Here is a 10,782-nt window from a genome sequence, read left to right as displayed (position 1 = left end):
TAGTATTCACAACGAGTTGGGTATTTCTCTTTCCTTGTGACGTCCATTTGGTTTATATGTTCGCTTGGGTGCTAAATGATCAGGTAGTAGGTCGGCTTCTTAAAACGTGTCGCAGAATTAGGTCTTTCGCAACGTTGAATTACGAAGGCCTTGATCTTCGTTCCTTCTACTATGACCAAAGCTTCCATATACACCTGGTTAACTACCCTTACGATACCCAATACATCCAGAAGTCATTATAACGGGTTCGATTACACTTGTTGACATAGTCTATATAAAAATTTCGTAAAAAGCGGTCTTGCATATCTGTTAGTTTTTGACTGTTGCACACGAAGAGATCAGTTACCCCTGTATTGCCTACAACTGGTTTAAGCTTATTCAACCATACACTCTACTTCAGTAACTCTGTTTATCCATTTCTCTTCCAACGATATACCTACTTAACACATTCTAGTGTGGTTACCCCAACCACCTCTACTACTACCAAACGAATCTGTACTTGATTTTATTGACTGTGCAGAGTCTGGATGAAGCTTCTTGCTATCTTATTTCTTCTACACAGCACTCACCTATTCGCCTGTGTTATAGCATCTCAACACTCTTCAGACCTACCTTTCGTTGTGCCAACATTGATGGCGGCACACCCAATGGTTCTACAAAAGACAGCTAGAGGTGAGTTTCTGTTAGTAGCGTACTTGGGTACGTTGTTTGATGTCTGTCTGCACCTGAAAGGAAAATATTTGGTAGGAACGCTTGATGTTAGTTGAGGGGTGTCCATATTTAGCAATGCGACAACCATGCAGTTGCACTAACGTAGTGTTATTTTTGTGCATGCAACGGAGGTTTTATGATGAATCGATTCTGTCGTTGTCATATTTTCCTACACAGAAATCCTTCCTGAGTCACATAGACACATAGGATCAGGTTTCTAGTTTCCGTGATTCCTCCCTGGACGGGACGCCGGTCTGTCGCAGGATTACTCATATTTATCAGCTGAGTGAACTGGAGAAACGTGAAATGAAGTGTTTTGCTCATCATTCAATTACAATAATTATGCGATGACATGAAGAGGTCACACACGCACACGAAGCGCTTCTTTCAGCTTCCGTCTGCTAAATCCACTCACAAGGCTATTTTGCCAGCCAGAGGCTATAACAGAACACACTTGCCCAAGGCTCCACGCAGTGGGACTGAACCTGAAATTATATGGTTGGGAAGCAAACTTCTTGACTACACAGCCAAATATTTATTTGTCTTATTTCCTACAATCTCGTTCATCTCCGTTGTCTTGTTCTTGTTACTTGTTCTTATTACGTATGGTTATATTTCAAATACCGCCGACGTCGACTCTGCTTTTCTTCCTTTCAAAGACAATAAAATAAGTACCAGTACAGCACTGGCCCTGTGCCATATTTTGGAACCATTATGAGTGTTTATCTTAGATCCACTACAACAGCTGACAAAGACAATGAAGTTTATGTTCATTCTGAACTCTTGAAGTCAGGGCCGAATTAAGACCCACAGAGACCCTAAGCACTTACAAGATTTTGGTGCCCCCCTTTATATGTAATTCGAAATATAAACGATAGTAAGTCTAAAATATATTTCTATTTTTAAAACAAAACAAAACTAAGAGTATGATGGAAAATAATTTTGTAAACTTCCACGTTATTTAAGGGGGAGGGGCAAAATGACTACTTGGGGGTAAAATGAGTAATTTCTGAATTTTTATTATTTTCTCCCTACTTGTTGGAATCATTCCATTGCAAGTATTGCATCATCACTATGTACTGTTGTATCACCCGTGGAAGTAAAAATTAGTCAGCATTGTCATTGAAGTTGAGAGAATTTGAAACAGCCAGCTCATACGGTACACTCCTTTTCAAGAAATTTTTCCTAATCTTTGACCCAATCGTAATTGAAGTTGCTAATAAAATGTCTGGATAACTTTTGGTTTTAACAATCAATATTCTTTTCTCCGTCGGATTCCAAGTCAAATTTATCACCTTGCTAATGTCTGATTTAATGATTTTCAAAAAAGAGAACTATTCCAGTAGATCGTGATGAAGGTTAGAGAATATTCTAAGTTAAGTTTTTAGATTTAGTTGAGTTTCGTTAATTTCATTTTGTATGTCATGTTTTTATTTGCCTTAATTATATGAGTTTGAACAGATGAGAGACAGAGGTTCTAAAATGATGCAACTCTGAGAAGAGTTGCATCGTTCTGGATTGCAGAATCTGAAAGTGCAACATGGAGTGAGGTTTGTGTAAGAGAACCATGAGGAAGTGGAGATGACGATGTCGTATTGGAAGCAGGATATTGCTTATATTCTTCATAACATTGCACTTAGCCAAATATTACCATATTCACCGGCATATAAGACACGCTTCTTTTTAATTTGAAATGTATCTATAACAAGAAGAATTCATAATGCACCATTTATAATGACGTGGTGTGGAAAGAAGAGCGATAAGATTTGAATAGGTTGAAAAAGCGACGATTATTCTTCTCGTTATAATAATTGAAAATTGCCAAAGTGAATGATCTTAATACTACGATCTGGAACAAACATTCAAATGACTTCAGTTCTGCTGGGTTTAATAGATAATGTGGCTGTGGTCTGCTGTCTGTGGCTGCAACGAAGAAGAAGGACGGCGACTGATTGAAGACAGCTGTAAGACGAGGTGTTGTCTGGTCAATAGCGGCTGATCCAAGAGCGGGAGAAACTGGTGTTTATGTAAGCATGGGGTGGCTCCACGGGCAAAAATGGTTTTTCCCGTGTTGAGAACAAACTCTGTTGCAAACACACGATTAGACAGTTAAAACCGACCAATACCTGCAATTAATTTAGCCAACAACTGGGTCGTGCGACTTGGTGACGCTAAGAAAAGCTTTGGTGAGCCAATTCTTCAGTATTTAAGGTTAAATTATCCACATTGACAAGATGTCTAATATTACAATAAAATGAAAGTGTTAACCCTTTTTCGGTCATACATAACCTACATCTGATATGTGCTTTATATTATCTCATGATTGTGTTACCAAATATATTCCACTCGTTACCAAATAGGCCTTAAACCACGCACCAAAAAGATCTTTTGTTTTATTTTTGAATAATCGTATGAATTCCTATGTGTAGAATACAAATTCGTAAAAATTTTCTAAAAATTTCAAAAAATAATAAATAATTATGAGGGGTTGGTATGGCGTAAGTAAAACAGAATTTCATTTGTTTACAGTTGACAACACATGCTGTCATGCACAAAAGGACAGCTCCCAAATCCTGTTTTCTGACTGGGTGGGAATTATCAAACTTTAAACCTTAATAATTTTTTTTTTTTTAAATTTCTGGAAAAATCTCCTGAGATTCAACTTGGAAAACTTCATTAATGTACCGAATTTTAAAATTTTCAATAAACTTTGAATTTTCGAAAATTGACAGTCAAACTGAAAAGATCATCAATTTCTTCAATTTTGTTCCGATTTCAAATTTGGTCTATTGATGTAGTTTTGTATTCTTATTATTAGCATGAAATTCATAAATCAATAAACCGTAAATAGCTTTTAAAGTTTGCAAATGTTGGGTAATTTTAGCCAATCGAAAACAACAGACATATAGGTACCTGTTTTCATAGTAACAAGCAAAACGTTGGCACTCTCCTGTAGGAACTACATGTGTTTACGAAAATCAAAATGCAATGTTTATTATTACATTTTTTTTTCCGAACTGGACTACAGTTTGCTTTTTCTGTTCTTAAAACTACAAGATATATACTGTTTACTCGTTTTTTGGTCATTTTTCATTTATTAAATGCTTAAAACACATGTTATCATCGCAATTTTCACATTATCGTTTTGTCGTCTTACGATTGCAGTCACGCACGAAATGACAGTTTCCAAATCCTGTTTTCTGACTTGATAAAAATTATCAAACTTTAAACCTCTGTAACTTTTTTTTTAAAGTTCTGGAACAAGTGAATTAGGCCCTGAAATACACCAAATATGAAAATTTTCACTTAGTTTTAAAATTTCAAAAAGTGCACTCAAACAGAAAAGACGTGGTTGGCTTTCCGTCAGAAGCGGAGCCAGTAGGTCTTGACTGCATGGATGTCAAGCACCTCGACAGAATAACCCTGTTTTCATACGAGGGAGACAGATCCCTAATCTGCGACACGTTCTCCGGTTCCAACCTTGCTGCATCAACTGCAAAACCAAATATCGTCGCCCATAACGCAGAGAGAAAGATAAACAAATACAGGAGCATGACCGCCTGCTATCAGTTTGTTCCGGTCGGAGTCGAGACCTCAGGTGTTCTCGGACCCTGCACTGCCGATTTCCTCCACAAAATCGAGATAACTGCGGCCCGTCAGAGAAACGAGTCCAACAAGGTGGGGTGGTTCTGGCAGCGAGTGTCACTGGCTACTCACCGCGAAGACGCCCTTGCAATCATCTCTATGAAGCAAGGATAGAACCAGATATTTGTTACTTCTCACCCCATCTTCTGCTGTTTAATCCCTCCACCCTTTTTCCCTTTGTTTTTTTGGTGAGGTAGTCATGGGTGGGGGACTTTCCTCACGATAATTTGGCCTTTTATACTTTTCATGTCTTTTTCTTTCTTCTCCTGTAAAAACATCATCATCATTATTTAACGTCCACTTTCCATGCTGACATGGGTTGAACAGTTTAACAGGAACTAGCCAACTGAGGAGCTGCTCAGGTTCCAATTGTCTATTTTAACATACAGTTTCTACGGCTGGATGCCCTTCCTAACACCAACCACTTCACAGAGTGTACTGGATGTTTCTTACGTGACACCGGCACGGCCACTTTTACGTGGAACCGTTAAAAGATGTGGTTAATAAAACATCAAATAGTTAAAAACATCTACAAACTGAAAAAATAATACAGTTGCTCTAACGTTTATTTGTAATAAATTTATTGTTTGATACTTTTTCCAATACCCTGCTACAATATCGTATTTACATGTACAGAATCGTATATTTATTCCCCCAAAGCACTTAAAATATCTTTTTACAATCTGTTTTTTCCTCATAAAATATATTGTAAAATTGAAGTGCATTTTGTATATCAGTTAATACGATTTATTATTGAAATTGTTTAACCCCGAGATCATTCCTGATTGAACAAATCTGAGATCAAAGGCATTGCAGTTGTAGACAATATTTTTTTTTTTTTTTTTACATAGGGGACTATATGAAAGCTAGTCTTATTTATATAGATTGAACAATTTAATTAGAAGAAAAAGGACAGGAATGGTGTTAAGCAGCAGATGATGGAGTTGGGGGGAACACTAGAACAAATAGCGTGTTGAGCCTCGCCCTGTGGTCGTGATGGCGTTACCGCGCAGAATGGCACTCACTGCACCAGTTACCCCAAACCAGCGGAGCTCGTCCAACGTATCCTTCAAGTAGGACTAGCAGTTATCCAGTACTGCTAGGGAATTAGGCATACCTTTAGCGGCTAATTTATTGAAAAAACAAAACAATATTTGTATTCTTTGTGGAAGAGATGTATGGTTAAGAAATTTTTTTTTACCTTTGGCAGAACCTAGACAGACAATTCTCAGTGAACGAGTTCATGATAAACAAAGTAGTTAATTTCCTACTTTGAGTATCGATTGGTTTTTGCATCCAGCATATGAATATCCAACATATAGCTCTCTCTTTCTTTCTCTTTCTCCCCTTACATAACATATGGTATAATTATAAACAGGGCAAATTTTAACCAATTTTCCACAGACTGCAAAAATGATGAACAAACTTAATCAATTTTCAAACCTTATTGGGTTCTCATCAGAGGCATCCACATCATTTTGACAATCTCCATTCATACATATGTATGTATATCTATATATATTTTGTGCATGTGTATTTGTATTTTACATGTATTGTATAATTTCAAGGGTCACCAATTACATGGATACAACTCTCAATGGGTTGCAATCAAAAGCTCAAAGTAAAATACATTAGTAGCAGAACTGAGAATGATCTTTTGAACGCAAAAAGGAAAATAAAACAATGAATTATAATAATAATAACATAATAGCCATAATTATCCTGTCTATGCATCAAAACACATGCCCTACTAATTAAATATGGCAATGTATCTCTTATGAATATTTACACTTGCTGAGTTAGTCATGTTCTTTATACGTGATCATCTACATTCATTGAAATCACATTCATCACAGTATTCCTTTTTCTGTACTGGATATTTTTTATGTTTTTTTATTTCTAATTAGGTTGGAAGCTATAAATATTTAAATGGAAACAAAAAAATATGGGGGAATGAAAATGAATTTGTAGGCGTTATTTATTTATGCATACGAAACTGAAGTAGAAATTTAATATGGTTTCAAATTATAATTACATCGTAAATCTTAAAATATTTCAAACAAATATTCATTAAAATCCTGCACAATCATCGTTTATCATGTTCAGAACTGAATAAACTTTCATTATCCTCATCAGAATGAATGACATCATCATAAACACTCTCTCTATAATCACCGTTTGTAATTATAGTCTGTGTGTTATCTGCTGCCTGGAAATGGGGGAGGAGTATTGTCAATTAAATCAGCTCTGGGGGTTTGATTAATATCGGTTTTTATTGACCCTGGAAAAATGAAAGCCAAAATGAACCTCAGTGGGATTTGAACTGAAAACTACAAATTCCTGCCAATCCATCCTGTTCAATAAATCAATAAATATAAGACAGCGAGCTGGCAGAAACATTAGCACACCAGGCGAAATGTTTAGCAGTATTTCATCTGTCTTTACGTTCTGAGTTCAAATTCCACCGAGGTCAACTTTTGTCTTTCATCTTTTCAGAGTCGATAAATTAAGTACCAGTTGCATACTAGGGCCAATCTAATCGACTGGCCCCCTCCCCAATAATTTCAGTCCTTATGCCTAGAGTAGAAAAGAATAAATCAATAAATATTGGTTTCAAATTTTGGCACAAGGCCAGCTATTTCAGGGGAGGGGCTAAGTCAATTACATCAACTCCAGTAGTCAACTGGTACTTATTTTATCGACACTGAAAGGATGAAAGGCAAAGTCAACCTTAACAGAATTTGAACTCAAAACGTATATACAGGTGAGATGTTGCTAAGCATTTTGGCCGGTACAGTAACAATTCTCCCATTTCACTACCTTTATATAAATCAATAAGTATATAAATATATTGATTTATATAAATCAACAAATGACAATCCCTTCTATTATAAGCATAAGGTCTGGAATTTTTTAGGGAAGGGTTTCTAGTTGTTTACATTGATCCCAGTGCATAACTGGTACTTATTTCATCAACTCCAAAAGGATGAAAGGCAAAGTTGATCTTGGCAGAATTTGAACTCAGAACACAAAGACAGATGAAATACCATTAAGCATTTTGTCCCGTATACTCTTTTACTTGTTTCAGTCATTTGACTGTGGCCATGCTGGAGCACCGCCTTTAGTCGAGCAAATCGACCCCAGGACTTATTCTTTGTAAGCCTAGAACTTATTCTATCAATCTCTTTTGCCGAACCGCTAAGTTAAGGGGAGGTAAACACACCAGCATTGGTTGTCAAGCGATGGTGGTGGGGACAAACACAGACACACAAACATATACACACATATATATATATACATATATATCCAACGGACTTCTTTCAGTTTCCGTCTACCAAATCCATTCACAAGGCTTTGGTCTGCCCGAGGCTATAGTAGAAGACACTTGCCCAAGGTACCATGCAGTGGAGCTGAACCCACCATGTGGTTGGCAAGCAAGCTGCTTACCACACAGCCACTCCTGTGCCAGTATGCTAACGATTCTGCCAGCTCACCCCCTAAATCAATAAATCATTAATCCTTCCTACTATAGGAACAAGGCTTGAAATTTGGTAGGATGGGGCTAGTTAATTACATCGACTCCAAGTCACAACTGGTACTTAGGAGAATTTGAACTCAGAATGTAAAGAACACATTTTCGGCTGGTGCAGTAATGATTTTACCATCTCACCACCCAAATCAATAAATAATAACAAAATATTGTTATATTTCGGACGCTTATTTAATAAAGCTGAAGTGAAGAGCAAATATATATTGCATGTGTTTATTTGGCAAAAAATAAAAAAAAATAAGAGCAATCCTGAAATCTAACAATATCTGTTTCAACACATAATTTCACATCAGGAATCTTGCAAAACAAATATATAAATATAAATAATTAAAGGACCGAACCAGTGCGTGTGTTTATTATAGGCATAATGCCTCTCCTAAGGTTTAATAGTATTTCTTTCAACACACGTATTCACATCAAGAATTTTGCCCTCCAAATACACATACGGAAAATAATAAAATAATTAAAGCAAAACAAAAATGTTTTATTAATTCATAAATACAAATACATAAATATAATAATAAAATAATTATAGCAAAACAAAAATGTTTTATTAATTCATAAATACAAATACATAAATATAATAATAAAATAATTATAGCAAAACAAAAATGTTTTACTAATTCTTTATTTCATGAAGTTTTTCAGTGGGTGGATAGTATATTTGTCATAATAAAAATAGCAGTTTGTTGGAAATTTAAAAATTATTTTCTTGCTATTTTCATTCTTTATAGGTGCAGGCACAGGTGTAACTGCGTCGCTAAGAAGCATGCTTTCAAACTATATGGTTTGGGGTTCAGTCCCACTGTGTGGCACCTTGGGGAAGTGTTTGCTGCTATAGTCTCAGGCCAACCAAAGCCTTATGAGTAGATTTGGTCGACGGAAACTGAAAGAAGCCTATTGTAAATATATTTATGTGTGTGTATCTAAATTTCGGTCTACCTACCGAACTACTTGCTACCAGACAACTTTACAAAGGATTGTACCTACTCAGGTAATAACCAGGAGCACCTTCGGATTTAATTATCCCTTAGAGGTTCTAAACTCCTCTAACTGATACCTACACAATATATATATATATATATATATATTCTTTTATTCTTTTATTTGTTTCAGTCATTTGACTGCAACCATGCTGGAGCACTGCCTTTAGTCGAACAAATCAATCCCAGGACTTATTCTTTGTAAGCCTAGTACTTATTCTATCGGTCCTTTGCCAAACCACTAAGTTACGGGAACATAAACACACCAATATCGGTTGTCATGCCGATGGTGGAGGAACAAACACAGACACACAAACACACACACACACACACACATACACACACATACATACATACACACACACACACACATATACGACAGGCTTCTTTCAGTTTCCTTCTACCAAATCCACTCACAAGGTTGGCCCGAAGCTATAGTAGAACACACTTGCACAAGGTGCCATGCAGTGAGATTGAACCTTGAACCATGTGGTTGGTAGGCAAGCTACTTACCTCACAGCCACACCTGCGCCTATATATATATTTAAAATTAATCAAAGGACATACTAAGTATGTCTACCTGCTGGAAATGACAATCAAAACTCTTCTTTAAATCACAAAAAAAAAACTGATGATAACTACAGAAATTGGCCATCTGTGGGCAAGCAAACCTGGACAATGTCTCAACATGCATTCAAGTATTTGGACTCATGTGGACTGGTTTCTGGACTGGCATTATAGCTTTACCTTCTTCAGCATGCGTTACTATGATGGAAAGCCATGACCCGTCATGTTGAAGTCTGTGCTGCAACTGATTAGTTTTGCGCTGAAACATGGAAACCACCTATACTTATTCCAATTAATATCTTTTGAAGGCTGTTCTATTTATCCAACTGTTGCATATAGATGTGTGTGTGTGTCTGTGTGTAAATACATATGTTCCAGGTAAATAAAAATTATGAGAACTGACATTGCTGTTAGTGTGGTCATTATGAACGTAACACACAACCTACCAAAAACTTATTTATCAGTAACTATTTCACAATGCTAATCCCACACTAAGTGTCTTTCTTTGGCTTTGTGCCCAGGTAAGAAACTAAGATACGTTGTATCTCTATTTAGACTTCCTGTTAGTTTTCATGTCAAGGTGAGCAATGTATGACAAATCGAATGAAGCATGTTGGTGCAAAAATTTTACTTTTTCTCTGCATTTATTATTAAAAGTTTGTACTGATTGCTTTTATTTACTTATGCTATTATTACCACTCAACTGAATGGTGGTTTTCGTGTTCATTTCAGATTTACAACGAAAGCCTTGTGAGTGAATCTGGTAAATGAAAACTGAAAGGAGCCCATTGTGTACGTAATTGTGTGTGTGTGTTTGTGTTTCTTTGTTTTGACATTACGTGATAGTTGTAAACGAGTGTGACTGTCATACAAGCAGCATCGTCCATTTGTAACATTCTGTGAGAGAACATGTCTGGCCATGGGGAGAATATATTCGAAATGAATGACAGTGAGACTCGCTTACAACTGTTACATGATCTCAAGACAAGAAGGCAGAAACACACACACATGTATATATGCATATATACAGGGTGTCCACAGAGACTGGGTACATGAAGTAAATAAAATTAAAAACATAAACAATTAAATATAAGAAATAATAATTTCTTAAAGTATGCGTTAATCCCATATACCCAGACTTTGTGGACACCCTGTATATATATATATATATATATATATATATATATATATATATACATATACATACATATATATACACATACACACATACATATAAGCATATATGTATATATATGCATATATATATATATATATATATATATATATATATATATATATACATGCATACATATATATATATATATA

This window comes from Octopus bimaculoides, chromosome 10, assembly GCF_046866305.1.
Source record: "Octopus bimaculoides isolate indiv1 chromosome 10, ASM4686630v1, whole genome shotgun sequence".
NCBI classification, from domain to species: Eukaryota; Metazoa; Mollusca; class Cephalopoda; order Octopoda; family Octopodidae; genus Octopus; species Octopus bimaculoides.
This window is presented reverse-complemented; position numbering follows the sequence as displayed.